We start from the raw sequence: 19,050 nt of genomic DNA, 5'->3' as shown, positions 1-19,050 counted from the left end.
GTAATGTCTCTGCAGGGGAAGAAAAAGGCAAATCCTACCATTTGTGGAAGGTATTCATGTGTTGCCGACTGGCTAAACTGCACGTCAATTGAATTAATGTATCCGCTAAATCAAGATAAAAGCTCCGAAGCAGCAGTTTAGAAAACACTTTTTTCTTTTCTGTTCCTTTTTTTTTTATTCTTTTTTTTTTTTTTTCCTTAATTCCTCTAAGCCGGCACAGGACATCTGGGTCGGTTTTGTTTTGTATGCTGGGTTTTGTTTTGCCTTGTGTGTCTTCCCTGTCAAAACCCCCAAACAAGCCCAGCTGCCGTAAAAAAGAAACCCACAAATCCATTTGTGTTCTGCTTCCTCGTTAATAGCGTTAGCATGGCAATGAACACATCCCGGCTGCAAGTGAGCAGCTCGGGAGTGGGAGGGAAGTTCACACCTCCCTCGGAGCTATTGTTGCCTCCTGGCTGGCTGCGGGCTCTGCAGGGCCGCCGAGTGCAAGCACAGCCCTTGGCACAAGGCAAGGCAGGAGCTGCGAGAAGAAAACAGAACTTTTACGAGAACCAACCAATGCTGGCATTGACTGGGGGCCTGGAACCTCCATTTGGTCACTAGGTTTGTTCTGGAGAACAGAGATGGAATTGTAGCGCTAGCAAATGGTCAGATTTGGAGCCTGGCTTTAGTCTCAGAGTTTCATGGCTGTAGAGAATGGGATAAATTAGTTTTTGGGGGGTTTGGAACCCATTTCTGATCTGCCTTCCTATGATCCTGCCTTGCCTTTAAGGAGCTGAGCATGTTTCCATGTGAATTATTGACACATAATGATTGTAAGCGGTTGATATAACCAGTTACCTGATTTGGGTTTCCTCAGGGCCCAACTTGCAGGGGCCCAGAGCAATGTCTCGTATGCTGAGTGCTCCCACTTTGCCAGGTAGATCAGTCCTTGCCGTGCATTTTGGTGGCTGATTTATGCTTTACCCTGAAGAACCACAGCAGCCTTTGGGAGCACCAGGGAACACAAATGCCCTGCTGCCTCTCAGCTGGTTGCTGTAGCTGAAGGTTGAAACCTGTGAGGCAGCTCCTGGAATCACAATTAAAAGTTAGAAGCAGAAATGTCGTCTCCTTCCTCCAAAGCTTTAGCATGCAGCTATTATGGGGAGTTTACAAAAGTAGGAGTGGTATTTGGGGAACACATGGAAGTAGAATGGGGCAAGGAATAAAAGCCCACAAATTGCAAAAAGGGAAAATAAGGATTAGCATTAAGAAGTTCTTTCAGATAGCGCAGGTTAGTTAGTCACGGAAAAATACTGCCAAGGAAGCTGTGAAATCAAAAGTTTAAAGAAAGAAATAGGAGGCAGTGACAGGAATGTCTTGGGTGTAATTGCTGGAGAAAAGTGCTAAATATAACCTTCCTTCCGTGGGGCAGTGGGAAGGACTGGGGCCCTTGTAGCCCAAGTTTCCATGAAGATCCAATGTTTCAAAGAGCTGATGAGAAGTCTGACTTAACGACAGCAGTGGCCTTTCTACCTTTATTTAAAATCAGAAATTATTCATGACCCTGATTCATGAAACATCCACTCATCAGCAAGCCTAGGAAGTCATGTTAAAAACAACTCAGGAACATTCACTAATTTGTTGGGAAAACTTTATTTTAAGATCTCATACAAACATGCATCACCATAGTAATTTAAAATCTTGTCTGTAACATTATAGCAACCCCTTTCCTGACATCTCGGAAATGTCTTTCAGAGCAGATATTCTGGGTATGCTGGGGTAATTCTGGGTACTCAGTCTTTATCTCTTTACGGTTTTTTTTGTCAAAACATAGTGGGGAATGTGTTTCTTTCAGAAAAAAAAATTAATTTATCCTGCTCAGTAGGATAACTGAATGATTGATTCTGGTATTTTATTTGCAGTCTAAATCTAAAGTAATCTTCGTCCCCCAGTGCAATACAAATAGTCTTGCCTTTTAATACCTGTCCATTCAAAGCAATCAGTTTTCATGACTCACTAAATAATATCTTAACTTCATTTCTATTCAAATATAATCTCACTCAGAAATAAAAAATATAAAAATACAAATCCAAAGGAAATACAAAGAGCTTTTTTACCCAAGACTTCCTGTTTCTTTACACATCAGTTAAAATCAAACTCTGTGTCACTCACTGTTGCCATGCCAGTGCAATCCATGTGCATTCTGCTGAGGCACCAGCCTTGCCGTGGAGAGATTCCAGCTCTTCTAAGGGAGATACACAAAGAAGGGGAAGAGTAAGTGGTTGTGAGCACAACTTCTAAGATTCTGAAGGCAGAAACCTCATTCTGTCTGTAAATGAAGGTATATTCCTTAGACTCTGCATACATGATAAGTAATGGTGGTGGTTATATAAATTCAGGTGCACTGTTCTCATCTGTAGGAATAAAGTGTTGTTATTCTCTTTCCCTTCCTGCCCCACCTCTATCATCTTGGAAGGGGTTTGCTGTGGAGCAGATGGCAGTGCAGGTGGAGCCATACATTAGTTTAGCAACCCTGGCCTTCAGCCATGTGGCAGTGTAGAGCAGGAAATCAGATTACCAGGTGGAAAACTCAAGTTGATATGAACGCAGATTAATATTTCCAAGATGAAGCTTATTAGCAGCAGACAAAACCAAGAATTAATGTCCTGATCCAGCACTTAAACCTGAGTGGGGAAGTAATATCAAAACTAGGGATGTTCCCTGAAGCATCAGTGAAGGTGCATGTCTGGTACATGGGATTAATCTTAAACATTTGTTGTGCAAGGCCAGTTACATTAGAGGATGTGGAAAAATAACTGCTAAAATTGGCTTAAAATCGAAACCTGCAGCAACAAGTCACCTTTCCAGGGTGTTATGTTTCCAGTGGCTGTCATTCCCATTGTAGCAGCACTGGAAACCCCACATAATATTTGGGCTCTGCAAAATGTGATTCCTGAACAGATATAAAGCAGAGGGGTTAATTTACAGTGGAATTCTTCTCACTGGAGGTGACTCTCAGACATAGGAAATAGCTGATTCTGTTCAGTGTGAGCTGCTGCCCAAGTGCACATCAAAAATAGCACAGAATACAGGGTAGCAGTTCCACCACAGGAGCACTGTCTGCAGAGTTCCTTGCCTGGCTAACAAAACACCAATATCCAGAGAGAAGCAGAAATAAGGAGGAGAGGGAACAATTCCAACCCTGTGCTCAGCCAGGGAGGAGGCGAAGGGAAGGAGGGAAGGCTGTCAGCCTTAGGTGCTTACCAGCTCTGTGTGATCCAGGAGGTACACATAACTAATTCCTTGCTAATGACTGAAGGTGAGCTTCCAGAAAGCCGGGACCAGGAAAAAGGGAGCAGGCTAAGGCATTCCAGCACACTAATCAGAACAAACAGGAATTGTCCTAGGGCTCCATGCATCTTGGCATGCCCTTTCCACCACAGGTACATAAGCAAATGTTTGGGAAGCACAAATACAGGACAATTCCTTAAAATCATTTCAACCCTTCTCTAATGGCTGTTTCTAAATCTTGCTAAAATGGTTGTGGTTTCTTTGTGCTTAGTAACACTTGAGTGTTTCTATGGACTTCTCTGGAGTCCCACTTAAACTTTAGCATTTACAATGTCCTTACTGCTCATATGGAAGAATTTCTGGTTGGATGCAGAGCTCTTCATCCAAAAGGATTTATGCCATTAACTAACTGCGGAAATACAACGCAAAATATCGGTCTCTGTCTGAGAAGGAGAAACCACCTGAAAATGTAGCCCCAAACTCTCAGATAGGGTGTGTGTGTGTGAACAGCCAGGATTCTCAGTATTTTACATGTGCTTCATCACAATGGATTCAGAATTTATCATCTCTGCCTGTTGGAGAATGGTGTCATCATGCTTGAGTTAAAACCTTTGTGGCAACAGCTGCCCTTGCTATGATGCCAGTGTTACAGATATGAAAAGCAGAGAAATGAGAGTGAAGAAAAAAGATCTAAATTAATGGGGGAAGGGGGGTGAGTGGAACCACTGCAAGATTTGTCTTTCTGAAAACTGCCTGATTGCTTTTCAGTTCTATCCTCTTTTTTTTTTTTTTTTTTTCCTGTTGACAAGCAAAGCTTGGGAATAATAAGTGCTGCATGAATTAAATCCATCACACTTGACTGACTGGATACCATGTACTGGATCTTCAAACCAATTTGGTTCTATCAGTGTGCCTCTATTGATTTCAGTGCTTTGACAGAAAATTCCAGAGCGACAAATGAAGGGGGGGAGTCTTACAAACATGTTTTGTGATACCTAAGCTATAGCCAGTAGCTAATGCAATGCCAGAGTTCCTCTATCTAAGGTGCCAGTGAGCCTGGTTCTGTCCAGCTCGGTCAATAATGTTAAATATTGTCTCTGTTGATGCTGCACACTGTTCTTTTGTGTCTCCTTAAGAAAGGATTATTGACAGCAGAGCAGGAGGGTAGTTATTCTTGTCCACCTACACCGTGTCTGTTCCAGAGCATCACCAGCTCCCCCCCCAACTCCCAGTACAGCCGTGCTCTGTCAGACATCCTAGGCATGGACTCGGAGGAGGATGGAAATCTGTGCCACTGAAATGGAAATCTGCAGATATGTTGCACAGGTCTTCCACCAGTTGCTGTTTATGTCACTCTGTTTTTAATTCTCAGACAAGTACTAGCTTTGGAAAGTTCTAAAAAGCATTTTATTTTCTTTCCCTCTTCTCTTTTTTTTTTCTGACATTTGTCTGTTCCATTTTACTTTGCGTAAGAAAGATCAGATCCTGTCCCCAGCTGGACCTGGGAGAAGAACTGGGACCAAAATTCTGGCTTGTACAGGGAGTACTGGGGATTCCTGATGGAGCACTCAGGGGCTGATTGTTTTTTTCTGTTGAGATGCGTAATGAAGTAGGAAATGTTGAATATTCCATGCAGTGCACTGAGATTGCTCCTGGTAAGGAGGCTGGTAAGGGAGTGGGAGGGTTCAGCTGAAGTTTTGCCGTTTGCCTTGTGCCACCCTCAGGTGTGACACAGAACCTTTCTGCCTTGTCATGCATCTCTCCACATTATCAATCCTCTGGGGCAGGACTGTTTCTCCTGTGCTTGTCTAGGGCATGGAATAAAGCTTTCAGGAGGGATCTGCAGAAGGCACCGTAATTCCCGTCACCAGTGCTGAGAAGGGAGCTGTGTAGGAATGGCTGTGCCAGGCAGGTGCACTAGTGGAGCTCAGCACCTCCTGCATGCAGGCAGCATAATGAAGAGCTCTCATTCCATGCTGCACTCTCCTCTCAGGTCTCCAGACTTCCTTCTGATTTCTTCATTTGATTGCTTTATTCTGATTATGATCAAAGCTTAACATACAGTTCAATGATTTCTCTGTGCATAACTGAAATCCAGTCGGGTTCTTCCCTGTTAATGTCTGTCGCATATTTCACCTGAGTGTTTGTGATTATTTTGGATAAACTCTGCATTTTGTCAAGGGTAAATACATTGGAATGTGTGCAGCAGTCACTGTTTCCCAAAACATGTGACATTTTCTACAGATGGCTCTGTTAGGGAGAAATGTTAAGCCTTAAGATTTTCTCTCTCCTGAGGGAAAGAGAAGATTTAATATGTTTTTCTACTGTCCAAAGCACTACATAGCCTAAAAGATAGACAGCAATTATGAATTGTTCCTTTTAATAACATACTGAAGTAGGAGTTCCTTATTAACATAGGAGTCTGCTCTAAAACCTCATTTCTCTAGTATCAATTTACAGTAATTCCTCACCACTGAGTAGAAGAAGAGCATTACAGACCTCCCCAACAGGTACAGCTTAATTTAGCTGTGGTAGCTGTTCAGGAATGCACAGTGATGAAGTGTGTAAAGGAGTTAAAAGTCCCTTCCTTTTATATGATGCAGAAAATGTTTCATTGCCATTTCAGGGCTGTTGTTTGAGCTCCTTTACAACATGCCTGTGGCACAAGGGCAGGGTTGGGCTCCTTGGAGACAGTTTGTTTCCCCCTTAATAGTTACTGACACCATAAGTCAAAAGTGTCAAGTACTCTTAAGGATCAGACTTGATTCCCAAAACTCTTCTAGGGTAGCAGCTTCAGAACTCTGGGGTGGCTCTTGGAGATGGTGAGCTAATGAGACTGTGTCCAACAGGAATTCTTCCTCCTCTCTCAGACCTATCCCATCCAGTCAGTCAGATTCTCAGTCTGTCTGGAAAGCTCTCGGAAGGGTGGGATCTCTTTTTCAGCCCAGCTCTGCCAGACAGCCTAGACAGCTTGTGAGTAAAGGTTAAGAATTAGGAAAGCCAATAAAAGCTGTGGTAAAATGTGGAAAAGTTTAAAAATACTTTCCCACATGTTTTCTACTTTAAAATTGTCTGTGTACTTAGTTTTAGAATTTTGGGGTGTGCTTCAGTTGACAAAAATACTTTTTTCTTTTAAGCATTCCCTGAACTGAGACAAGTTCATTATTCCAGCCCAAGTAACAGTTGCCTTTTGTTTGAGGAGTTATGGCCCATGGTGTCATAACAGTCCTTAGACAGCTTGATACACACTAATGTAATATTTTCAGTATGAATCTCCTTTGATTTTAGTACTGTCTTTTAAAAAATAGGGATTTCTTCAGCCTCTACCAGCTATTGTGGTGGCTGCCTTAGGTTGGAGGCATTTACCTTCACTGAATTTAGGAAATGCCTCCACCTTCAAGAGCAAAGTGACAGAAAGGAGCTCTCAGCACCTCTGGTTCCGGTAAAGAGAACATGCAAATAGAAACAAAGACAGTGCCACTTACAGAGCAACTGTTCCTAAGACGTGAATAAAACTGTTTGAATTTCCAGCCATGTAAATATAACATATTCCTGTCATCTGCAGCATATTGGTAGGAAACCTTAAACAGCAGATGTTTCGTGGGACTTCTACACTGAAGTCCAATCTATATAGGAGACAGAACTTATAATGAGACATAATGTAGTTGTGAGACAAGACTCAGAGGCAATTTCCTGCAAGAGAGAGTGAGATTTAATCACTTTGGGTTACTTCTGCAGCTACTGCTGAGGCACCTTAGTTACTCTGTCAGAGAGGGAGATGCTTGTCAAGATTGTAAGCAAACGGAGTTGCAGCCAGCCATTTACTCACAGACAACAGATGATTCCCACAGACCATTTGTTTTATTTCGGTGCGTTTCGTCTTGTGCTTTGCTGTCTCTGTAAAATCCACGGCCTTTTATGTTAGGACAACAGGACATTAGCAATTATGGCTGGTAAAGTGCTCCACACACAAGCAAAGCCCCCTCCCTGCCAAGTTAGTCATCAGCTCGGTTCGGTTATTATCTCTATCAGTTCTAAAAGTTTTAATTCTAATGGCTTTAATTACCTCAGGGAAGTAATTTTGCCATTCTTGATTGATAAAAGTAGTTGTTCAGCTACTTGAAGTAGCCAGACTTGTAAATATTAGGCCCAATTAGCATTCTCGTTGTCGGCCTAAGCCAACACTGTGTGCAGCAGCGCGAAGGGAAAGCGATCCCTGGCAGGTGATCAGCCAGGTAATTACTCAGGTAATTCCTGGGCAGTCACTCCTAGTCCAAAGGCAGGGCATGGAGTGTGTAACCAGCAGCCCTCAGACCATCCTGCCAGTCTCCGTGCTGTGCAGTGGCTGCCGCTCCTCACCAACATTTATCCAGAATTCCCCATCCTGTTGAGATTATTTGCAGCCCGCAGGCCCCATCTGATTTCTGGGTTGATTGCACAGATTGTAACTCAGGGCAAATTTGGCAGAGGGAGGTAAGGCAAGGAGAGACAGATGGGGGAGAATGTCATTGACCCAATTGCCTTGTCTGAACTAGGTGGAAAATGATATCCTTGTCCCATCACTCTCCACATATCAAACAAATTTAGTATTCCTATATGAGGACTGTGGGATGATTTCCCCCACCCAGGGATGAGTGTTCCTGAGGCAAATGCCATTCTCTATAATCATTTGCAGCGAGCCTCCCTGTCACCACCTTTGATCTTCCTTCCCAGCACCTCCAACCGAGCATCTTCCCCAGCTCTAGAGGTAGGTAAGGGTTGTAAAATGGAGGTTTTGAAACACCACAGCTATAATCAAGAGCAAGACCATATTCCAGGTGATTAGCAACCTGCAGACCCCTTAGTCTTAGCCAGGGCCAGGACATAAAGGAGAATAAAAACTGGAAAAATGTTAGGTTTCCATGGCAGTGCATGGGGAACATCGTCACCAGGTTCAGTGCAGACCACGTGGGAAGAGGAAAATATGGCTATATTTGGGAAAATTGTGGCTAGAGAAAGGAGGGAGGGTGGGTGGCATGGAGACCCCATTTGCCAGAAAACGTAAGATACCACATTTTCCTTTTAAAGCAATAATTTTCATGAGAAATTTTGGCTCTCAGAGATTTGTTCTCGGAGATGTAAATGTGCATTAAGAGTGTGGGGGCAGCATTCAAATGCAGAAATCAGAGTTCTCCAAAGCAGAGGGAAATCAGTGGTGGTGGCAGAGGGCTATTGAATTGGTAGGGCATCCATATTTTATCAAGGTAGGGGTTTGTGATTTATTCTTTTTTTTCTTTCATTTTTAACAAAGGAAAGAAAATGCCATTACAATAATTCAGACTCAAAAGTGCATTTTCCCTATTGCATTTAATGCAATTTCATTAAGTTAGCACAGTCCAAATTAAAATGTGAACAAGATACTTGTTTAATATATCAAAAGCAAATTAAGTCTGGATTTGAAAAGGTGTTAAAGCTTTTCCTTTCATGAAATAAAATTAGTTCTAATTTGTCTCTGAAGTTTAAACTGAAATGAATTTATTGTTGAAATATAAACCAATAGCTTAATCCAAGCTTAATACAGTTAACAGTGAGGAAACATCATAAGGTTCAATTGAATATTGTTATTATGCTTACAAGCTGAGGGAAAAATTAGCACTACTGAAATTACTAAAGCTACAATGGGTAACCCCTTTGAAGTTTATGGCCAAGGGAGAGGCCAGGAAAAGGGAAATAAATACTCAGAAAATGTTCATCTTTTTAGTAAACTTACACAGATAAATTTTTCCAGATGTTTAAAGTGGGACATGAATATTTTGAGGACTTAATCTGAGGTCCAGTATGGGGTGTAAATACAGAACTAGCGCTGCAGTGGTGTCTTATCTGAGGGTGACAAATTCTCTCTTCCAGTGTTTGCATTCTTCTGCTTCTGTTCTTCGTAGCGTGTAATGAATGAGTTTACTAAGCTTAATGTGTACACAATTGGCAAACACAGTATATAAGCATTTGTCTAAATGGCTGAGAACCAATTTTGAGTTTGGAAATGTGACTATTTGTTCAAGAAGGTAATTCAGTTTTAATGGAAAAGCACCATACAGGCCGTCAAACCCAAATGACAGAGTACAAAGGGAAACCATCAGACACCTAAACAAGCAGCCTGGTTTAGAAAAGGCTGAAACGTGATCATTAGGTCACTCTGTTGGGCAGCTAGTGCTGAATTTAATTCTGAATTTTAGGCATCTGTGTTTTTGAAAGGTTTGCTCTCTCAGCCTCAGTTTTTCTTTTGGTGCACTTGGAGTAGTGATACTTCCTCTCCTTACAGAGATGGTCACAGGGTTGCTGCTTCTCACACACTGCCTTGTATATGGAAAGTCCTATAAAAGCATTATCTGAACATTCCAGAGAGCTCTAGTGCAATCCTATTACCCACTCCCAAAGCCAAGTAATGGATAATTGGGTTCCTGCTTACCTTCATTGGATAAGAGATTTCTCACTTAACTCTATCAATAGAAAGATTAGTAGTCCTTGTTGCTCCAGGAGAATAAAGTGGCACAGGACAGGAGAAGTGAATAATAGTGAGTATAAAGCCATGGTTGTAAACTCGTGGATCTGTTGCAATAAAGAAGTTTCAGACGATGAAATATCCCCTCTAACTTTTATGGCCATACTTGGAATTCAGGACATGGAGACACATTACTCTGGGTCACGTGAAGCGGAGTAAAACAGCCCATTAATTGCATCAGAAGTTGACTTCATATATTCACACCTGTCATGTGAAGACAGATTGAGACTCTCCTGTGAGAACAGAGCCAGTGGAAAGGCAGCTGGAGCTCACCTTGACTTCCCTGCCCTCTTTGGGTTAATAAGCATCACTTATGAAAGATGATCCTTGGTTGTGTTATAGCGCTGGTATGTTTGCTGGGTGCACTTTTTCTACATTTCAGTTCTATTTCAATACAATCCACTTTTTCTTTTTAACTTTGTAAAAATTTGGCCAAAGAGGGAGGTTGGAAATTAAGTTTTGTTTTATGCATCTGCCAAATTCACAATCACGTGCACAGAGGAGAGGAGCTGTTAACTCCTTTGGTTGTCGTGGCCCATGACACAACTGGCCCGTGAACAGCTATTCCCACTGGGAATTTTCTGATGTTGCCATCGGCAGGTACTAGACCTAACTTTAAAAAAATAATGTTTTCTGAAGACAAAGAGATGGTTTATTCTGTGCCTCTCTCAGGTAGAATTTTGTCACAGGAGATCACTTAGTTGTGCAGATCTTTCTGCTTTCTTTGTCATCTTTTATCTGGGAAGCACATGGAAAAACCCTTAGCCAGCTTCCAGACAAGGTTACTGCTTTTCAGCTGGGCTTTGACAGAGCCTAAGAATGTGTTTTCCACAGCTGCACAATATTTCTAAACTATTCTCTGTATTTATCTGCAGTGACCTTCCAAAAGGCTGCCCTGATGGCTACAAAGCTTAATTACTGTAATCTTGCTTTAGTTTTGTTTCCAAAGGGGTGTCTGTGCTCTGGAGTAGCATTTATCAGCACACTCATTCCTTGGAATAAACTGATGTGGGGGGTTCCCATAGGGTGCTGTCTGCCTGCACAGTGTCAGGTAGACTGGAACTTGCCCTGTTAATTTTTAAAACCTGTAACAGAGAGGCAATATTACATTGCAAGGCTACCCTTCTGCAGCACCTCCCTAAAAGCTCTCTTTGTTTTGATACTTTCCATATTTCTCAGGTTTCCACTGTCCTTGCTGTAGCAACCAGTTCCCTGTTGCTGCAGGAGTGTCAAAAAAGTGATGTTCTTCTGGATATTTCTGTCTATTTTGAAGTCACTGGAGGGAAACATTTCAGATCATCTCCCCACAGACCCAGCTGGACTTCTCTAAAGGCCTGGGTTTTTTCCTTCCTCCTTTCCAGGTCTTTACTTTGCAACCACTCCCCTGCATTGTTTACCAGTTTTAAAATAATCCTTGTCAGTCTCTGAAGTGCAGCCAGACTAATTTTTTTTGTGGCATAATAGCAAACCCTTCGATAACTGGTATATTGTATTGGGGGTGAGAAAAGAAAGCATTTAGATAGAGAACAGCTTGCCAAAGCCAGCAATTTCTTCTACAGTCAAGAGAAAAATAAAGCCTCTTGATTCTCCTAGCACAGATTTTAGTGAGTATTTGGTATGAATACTTTCAAGAAGACTGTAGGAAAAACATTGCTTGTAATCATCTCATAATGGAAGAACACTGGGATGGGTCAGGCAATGCCAGCAAGGATGGGGATATATCAGTAGGCTGAAAAAGGGAAGCAAGGGAGAAAATACATAGTTAGGATGTGGCCTGTTTTAATATCCATGGTTAGGGACAAGCAGTCAAATTTAGGCTTTACATTGCCATTGCCATGGATGTCTGAACCTTGCTAGGGAAAAAGAAGCGTGTTTTATCCACCAGGTACAAGTGTGGACCAGTTCCTGTTTGCCAGACTTCACAGGACTGAATTATACTGATATTTCTCAGTAGTAAACTTTTCAAATTTATGAACCAGGCAAGCTTAAACGCCACTGTAAAGGAAATAAATGAGATATTTTGCCAATTAAACAAAATTACTTCCTTAAGTCATTGTTTTAAGAGGTCTGTCATTGTGTTGCAAGGATGGGAGAGGAGGATGCTTCATCAGAAATACTAAAAAAAGCTGCAGTTTGGAGAAGGGGAAAAAGAACATTAATAAAATTTGTAGGTGGTACTGAGGTGACAGGTGCTATAAACACTACAGGAATAGAGACATAATAGAACAAAATAGTGCCTAGTGAGGCAAGGCTATGCAGTGGAAATGCAAAATGAGAACCAACTAGAAAAAAATGCAGAGAGGCGTCTCCTGGGGAAACGACTCCTGAGCACACACGGTCAATGAGCAGGAGAAAATTGGGAAATGGTAGTGATTAAAGAGCCCCTGAGGTGAGGCTTGTCAGAGAATCAGACAAGGATGATGTGAATAAAGGAAGGGGCAGTTTTAGGATACATCATGTCCCCAGTGTGGTCTCTCCCTGGTCAGAGAAGTGGTGCAGGGTTTGGGTGTTAGGGCTGACTGATGTCGGGACCAGTTGACTCTGCCTTTCTGTGGTGCCTGGAAGGCCTTTTTCTGCTTTACTGAGCCCCTGAGTTTCACACCTGCTGGTTGATGAAAATAGAGATTAATTTCTCATGATGCGAAACACAACAGCAACTTTCCTAATTATTATTTTCAATCAAATCGTTGTGATTTTCCTATGAGAAGAGGACTAATTAAGAAAAGTAGAGGCCTGAACTACATTGCTTTTAAGTGTATTCAGTTAGTGCTTCAGTCTGGGAGGAGAGCAATCATTTCTCTTTGTCCTCTGATGGAAAACTTCCTCCTTCCTCCTCACTTCACAATTTTTAGCGAGAAAATGTTCGTGTTATAAACTAGAAATCATCTCAATAGTCAAGAATTGCAATCACCAGTATTCTCGTGCAAGCCCAGAGCTGCCGTGCAGTGATTCACTCTAAAGGCCTGAAGGCTGTTAACATGCAGCAGGTCAGGGGGGCACTTGAGCACGTGCCTAATGCTGAACATGAGTCCGTGTTGGACTCTGGGTGATGATGATCTGCTGCACCGAGGGCTCATCCTTGGACTGATCACCTGTAGCTTCACAAGGAGCATCCAGGGAAAACCAAACATCAACCACCTGCCCAAATAAAAATCTGCCACCCCCAAAAATGTATTTCTTTCCCTCAACAAAAGGTTTGCAGTCTCTTTCAGAGGAAGTAAAAAGCAATTTGAGTATCACCCATGATGAGTGGTTTCTTAAGCTTACAAAGTGCAGAAAAAATGAGTATGTAAACATTTAACTTTTGCTTTCTTCTGCACCTGGGGCTGTCACAGCCCAAGTGATACCAGGGAGCCTGTTCCACTAAGCTTGGCAAAGATGTTACTCGTCAGGAAGTTCAAGGTCAGTGCTCAGAGTTCTGAGAGCTGCATGTCCTTGTCTCTAACTTGTGCTCAGTTCTTATCCTGCAGTGAAAAAGAGCCTGTCAGCACCTCCAGTTTATGCTTTTTCTTTATTTGTTTCACGGGGGGGGGGGGGGGAAAGAGGCTCCAAACCAAATGTTAGTCCCAAGTATCTTGATCTAAATCTCTGCCACAAAAAGTGGAAGAATATCTTTCCATAGTGTTGTCCTGTTCTGGATTTATGCTCCCCTGCCATTTGTGTCACTCATCCCACCGCGTTTGCTGTGATGTCTGCCACTCACAGAAGGAGAACAGCAGCTCCCTGTATATGCTGAGTGAGCAACATGACATTCAGTGGATTTTTAATTAGCAGTGCAGTTCATGGAAGAGCTGTGAGCCACAGCTGATCGGTGAATGTAAAGTACAGCCCTTGCTCTTTTAATCCCGCCTGCTTATTTTACATGAGAACAGAGCCTTTGCAAGTGGCATACTGGAAGCTCATTATACAAGAGGAATAAAATCTAGCTCTCTGTTTTTATCTTACTTTTGTTGGAGGCATATCCCATATAGGGATCTCAACTCTAAAGAAATCTTAATGTAAAAAAAAAGAAACAATGGGATCAGCGACAAGCCTAATGGGCTTTTTCAGATGTTTAAAACATGAGGCCAGCACATTCATGCATGGGATGTGCACGAGATGAGTTCCTGCTAAAGAGCTAAGTGAAGGATCTTCCAGTGGCACACTGAAGTTATGGTAAATAGTCCACAGTAGTTTTTGTTTCCAGTACAACAAGGAATGTGATGCATGTGCAGTGGTGGTGGTGAGTTTTGCTCGAGTCCACAGGAGAGGCGGATAACAGTGGAATGTTGATGTTGTCCCTAATGAAATAATTTGTCTGGTACCCACTTGGTTTCTCCAGCAGCCTCTGCTGTACCTCCATGTCAGCACAGATTCTTACTTGAACCGCCACATTTCTTTTTTCTTGCTGGGTTTTTTGTATCCCGAGCACATTTCTGGAGCTTTGTTGTACCCTGATTGCTTTGTGTGTGCTGGTTTGCAGCTTACCTTGAGAAAGGTTTGTTTACTGTTGCAGAGTAGCCTCCGAATTTAAGCCACCACAGCCCTGACAAACATTAATTTTACTTTCCAGTGTTTACTTTTAATTTTTCTTGCTTTTCTGTATCAAGTTCCCTTAGTATAACAGTAGCTGAGCAGTGGGGAGTTTGACATTTGCTCGCTGGCACACAGAAATTCCAATCAACTTCAGTGGATTTTAGATTTACAGTTGCCATAGGGAAGAATCAGAGAAGCAGCAAAGGTGGTTTGAATTGTAAGCAAATAAGTTATTCAATAATATCCCACTCTTTATTGTCAAATACAGTTACTCTGACTGCAGTTTGGGTGCAGGAGCATAGCATGGGTGAAAATATGACTATGTGCTATTTGAAAACAGTGATTTGGAAGCAGACACATATTCATTCTTTTATCCATCAGGATAGTTTAATTAGATTGAGGTGTACTTTTTAATAAGGTTCCTTGCTGCATAGTTGGTTAACAGACCACATTGGTTGAGTTTGTTTGATTAATGGGGAAGAAAACTTCATTACTTAAACCAAGCTGTGTCCTGGGTGCTCCCTGAGCAGTGCCTGAAGTGCTGAGTTGGATCCAGCAATCCTGGGAAAGGTCACAAACCCATTCCCAGAGCCCTGGTCTGAAGCCTGTTAGAAATTCTGCTCCGATCTGCTTTTATTGCACATTAGTTTTAATAGGATATTATTGGTTTGTGAATACCCTTTTCCCAGATGCTGCTACAATGTAGTTTTTATTGCATAGCAGTTTTAATGTGATTTTACTGCTTTATAAATACACTTTTCACCATTCTTGCCTTGCTACCATGGCTGTACCAATATGTTTGCACATTAACATTACTGCTGTCTTAAAATCAAGGTTAAAGCAATCACAGTAGGGCTTTGCAGAATGAATGGTAATTGAAAATGCACCTAGCAGGATGCTCTTGATATTCCATAAACAAACAAAGCAGAATCTTTATTCATTATTTATCACTTGTTCTTTGTGACATTTCTTTAGGAGCTGTGTCTTTTTCCTTTCACAGAGCTGAGCCAAAACATATGTCGGGCCAGATGCGTACATTTACCTCTCTTCCTTTTCTCCCACCCTGATTCACAATCAATTTGATTTTCCCCAAAGTATCTTTTCCTTATGAATTCACCATATTTGCAGAGTGTACCATACAGAGGTTTTTAAATATTGGCACAAGGATTGGGGTACCTTAATCTTCTATCTGTGCTCTGGTGTTCCAAGATGCCTTAAAAAATATCCGTCAGTCAAATTTGCTGACACAAAATTTTAAGCTTCTTGGTAGAAGTAATCTGGATCTCCTGACTTAAACATATGCATCCCCCATGGTTGTGGTTTAGCATCCTCTTTGCACCTGATAGGCTGGTAGGAGAGCACCTCTCCTCACAGGATACAGGTGCACAGTCCTGTTTTTACGGTTTTATGAATATTTTTGAAGTGGTTCCAACTCTCCTGCATCTCTGTTAACAGCTGTAGATGTTTGCCTCTGGTCATCTTGGGTTTGAGTCTTTATGTCTTTAGCAAGTAATTTGAATTTTCTGCACTCTAACCTGCAATTTGTGCTGGTATCTACCTATTCCTCATTTATTCCACCCCTAGATTTTGAAATAGGCTTTGTTTTTATTGTTGCCTCTGTTTCTGTACCGAACCAGAAGTTGCCTGAAGTTCTCTTCCATCTTCACAGTATGGTTTTGATTTTAAACACATTTTATTCATACTTTTCTGCATGAATTGTCTTCACATTCCATCTCTATCATATTTTCTCCTGGTTTGGAAAGTTAACCCCTCTGAAGTGCAGATATGTGTGTGTTTTGGTTGGAATGCTTCTCTGTTCTCTCAAACTGGATCTGAAAGGGTCAAGATCCCTGTTCCTCAGACAACACCCAGTGTCCAGTGATTCATCCAATGCCCTCCATCATCTCCAAGGCACAGCAAACTAATTCCAGGTGGGCTGTGGTACCTTTTCTGTCAGAAAGACCCTTACTGAAGTCAGTGGAGAAATGTCTGCTGACTTGAATGAGGTCTGTGTTCAGATTTATTTTTGGAACACCAAACTCTTTTATTTTTACCTGCCTTAAAACCCCAAAAAAGATAAATGATCTTTCAGAACAAAATTGTTTTCATGTTCTTTTTTCTCTTTCTTTGATTGCATTTGATTGGGATGCAGCTTTGCAATTCTGTGAGGAGCAGGTTCTGCCTGTCCTTTGCTCTTTCTTCCACGGTGCAGCACGCTGGCATAATTCAATAAGGTTCTGCTATGTACATATCTTATGATCTGCCAAGAAACTAATTTAATTCCAAATTAACTGCTCTCAAAAGTATTTTTTTCCTTCTTCATTTTAACACATTGCAAGGCTACAAAGTAACTGTAGTCCAATTTTAATGAGAACAGTTGAAGAGATACCGTAGATAAATGTCAGAGCATCTTCATTTCTGAGGCTGTGATTCTGACTTAGGGCCAGCTTTGGGTGTTCCAGGTAGGCAGAGGAGGATCCCAGGAATAGGGATGCTTCAAGGTTTAGTGAGGAAGGCGGGCGCTCCTGAGATCCCATCCACATTCATAAATCCTTTCCAGAACCCCACCCTGGTCATCTTCACCTGAGCTTCCTTAACCCACCATCCTCCAACTGTTCGGATCCTCCTACTTCACCCACTTCACTTCTTTTGTCCTCAGTTTTGCCTGCACTGTTTGGAAGCATTACAGTTACTCCAGCCAGGTTTCTCTGCTTGCCTCGGTGTGTCTGTATTTATCCCTTCCCCGATATTTGCATTCTTCAGGAGACACAGCCAGGCTTGTTCTGTGTTTGTCAAACAGTTACCAAAGTGAAGGGGTTCAATGTCAAGGGCTTACAGGAAGTAATTTTGGCAATAAATATTAGGATAAAATGTTCAAATATTTCTACATTGAGATTTTTTTGTTAACTCTAACCTTGTTATAAGCTTAAACACAAGCATTTCAGCAAGCTTTTACTGAAAGGTTTGCTGTCGTATTCAGTAGGGGTGAGGCCAGACAATTAAGGCATCCACACACAACTTCATTGGAATGGTGACATGTTCTGTTCTGGTGTTCTGCAAAGTCCAACATTCCATCAGGTTGGAAAGGTAGAATTTTATACTATGCAATAAAGGAAATATCACTGCACACTTACTTAGCACATGAATATAAGAACTGATTTAAGTTCTGTGCATGGCATGGAAGTACATTGGATATTGAACAAAAATAAAGTTGGTATTTCCTAAGTCTTCCTATGCTGACCTTAGCTCTGAATTGGATATTTCAGAATCAAAGCTATACCTGTCACCTGCTTTGTATCTTAAATAGAGTGCACATCCCTGTGTCTATATTAAAAATAAAACCAAAAGAAATAGCTTTTTGACCTTGAATTAATGATTTCAAACTGGCTTAGAGAAAGCAGGAGGAGTTATTTCACAGCTGCATCCCCATGTGTACTGTTTCCACGGATTTTCCCCCAAAACAATGACATGAAATAAATTATTTGTAATGAGATATTTAGCTCCATGGGCATGAACAAAGACTCTCTTAGGTATTCCTCATAACAAAACCATGGAACTTTGCAGGAATTTCCCTTTTTGAAGTGGACTGTTCTTCAGGCTGCTCTTGAATATAGGTCAAGTATCAACCAGAAGAAAAGAGTGAGCAGCTTCAAGTTATGTATTATTTACATATTTACATTTTTGTGTTATGGAGGTCAAGAGAAGAGTACTAAATCTCTTCATTTTTTTACTCTTCCCCTATTTTCTTCAAAGGGAGGAGAAAATAGGATTTGGGGTTGCTTTTGGTTTTCTGTTTTTGGGTTGTTTTTACTGACTGTGATTTAGTCAGATTGCTTCTGCCTACAGTGGATTGAAACTAAGGCAAAGCTTCATTAGCATCACGACATGTACTTGTGCTTAAGTTCCATAATTCTTTCAGGTCTGACAAAAGAAAAGACATGCTTTTTTGGTCACAGGGATAGAAAACTAATTAAGCTTTCTTTGAAAATGACAGCAAGCTTCTCTGAAATTAGATTTTTTTTTTTTCCCAGCTTTGAATTATTTCCGATTCTGGTATAGTCTAAAAGTTACAGACCAAGAAGACTGAACCAAGCAGAGCAGAACATTCTTGTAAGAGCATCTACTGTGCCTCTGAGATTTGTTTGTATATCTGAGGGTAACATATTTTGTACTTATTCTGGCCCCAGCATCACACACTGCATTTAAAGCAAAGCATCTTGTAAAACTCCGAGACTGCCAAGGTCGGCTAGAGCTGTCACAGAAACCCATCCAGTCCTACCTGAGAGCAGAGAGGCTCCATGGCTGCTCACACAGCACCGGTCTAAATTCAAGTGTGAGTTAGAAACACTGGGGTTTGGGCTGTAATCATACCCAGCTATCAGCAGGGTGAAGGGCTCTGCAGCCAAAGACCTGCAGGTTGTATTCCTGCACTCTGAAGCGTAAATAAACTGCAGGAAGCACCACAGGTAATTTGCCTCTAAAAATGCCATTAGAAAAAAAGGAGAGAGAAGTTTGATGATTTTCTAGGGCTCAACCCTCCAGTAACTATGGCAATATTGTCGTTAAAATCACCCTTTTTTTTGCTTCATTGAAAAAGGTTTAGGGGAGGAAGATAATAATGTAAGGAAAGGTAAAGCATATATGAGGAGAACTAATTTGTCCTCAAGGAAGTCAAGCAAGTCAAACAATTATCTCACGGTGACTTTTGAGAATCTACAAAAGTG

At 41.5% G+C, this 19,050-nt stretch overlaps 1 protein-coding gene across 7 annotated transcripts in view; it reads left to right on the top strand.

Moving 5' to 3' along the window:
- LOC114059011 (bifunctional heparan sulfate N-deacetylase/N-sulfotransferase 3) overlaps positions 1-19,050 on the top strand; it is a 113,996-nt gene that overhangs the window by 35,572 nt on the left and 59,374 nt on the right. Inside the window, exon 1 of one of the 7 annotated variants that reach the window (XM_027886972.1) lies at positions 16,238-16,257. The exons of the other annotated variants lie outside the window; for them this stretch is intronic. The gene's annotated coding sequence lies outside the window, so the exon portion shown is untranslated. Of the gene's footprint in view, positions 1-16,237; positions 16,258-19,050 lie in introns of those variants that run through there. 7 annotated transcript variants of the gene reach the window in all.

This window comes from Empidonax traillii, unplaced genomic scaffold (assembly GCF_003031625.1).
Source record: "Empidonax traillii isolate 1590-97213 ecotype Southwest subspecies unplaced genomic scaffold, ASM303162v1 scaffold199:size790550, whole genome shotgun sequence".
Taxonomy (NCBI): domain Eukaryota; kingdom Metazoa; phylum Chordata; class Aves; order Passeriformes; family Tyrannidae; genus Empidonax; species Empidonax traillii.
The sequence above is the reverse complement of the archived record's forward strand: the minus strand, read 5'-3'. Positions and strand labels throughout refer to the sequence as shown.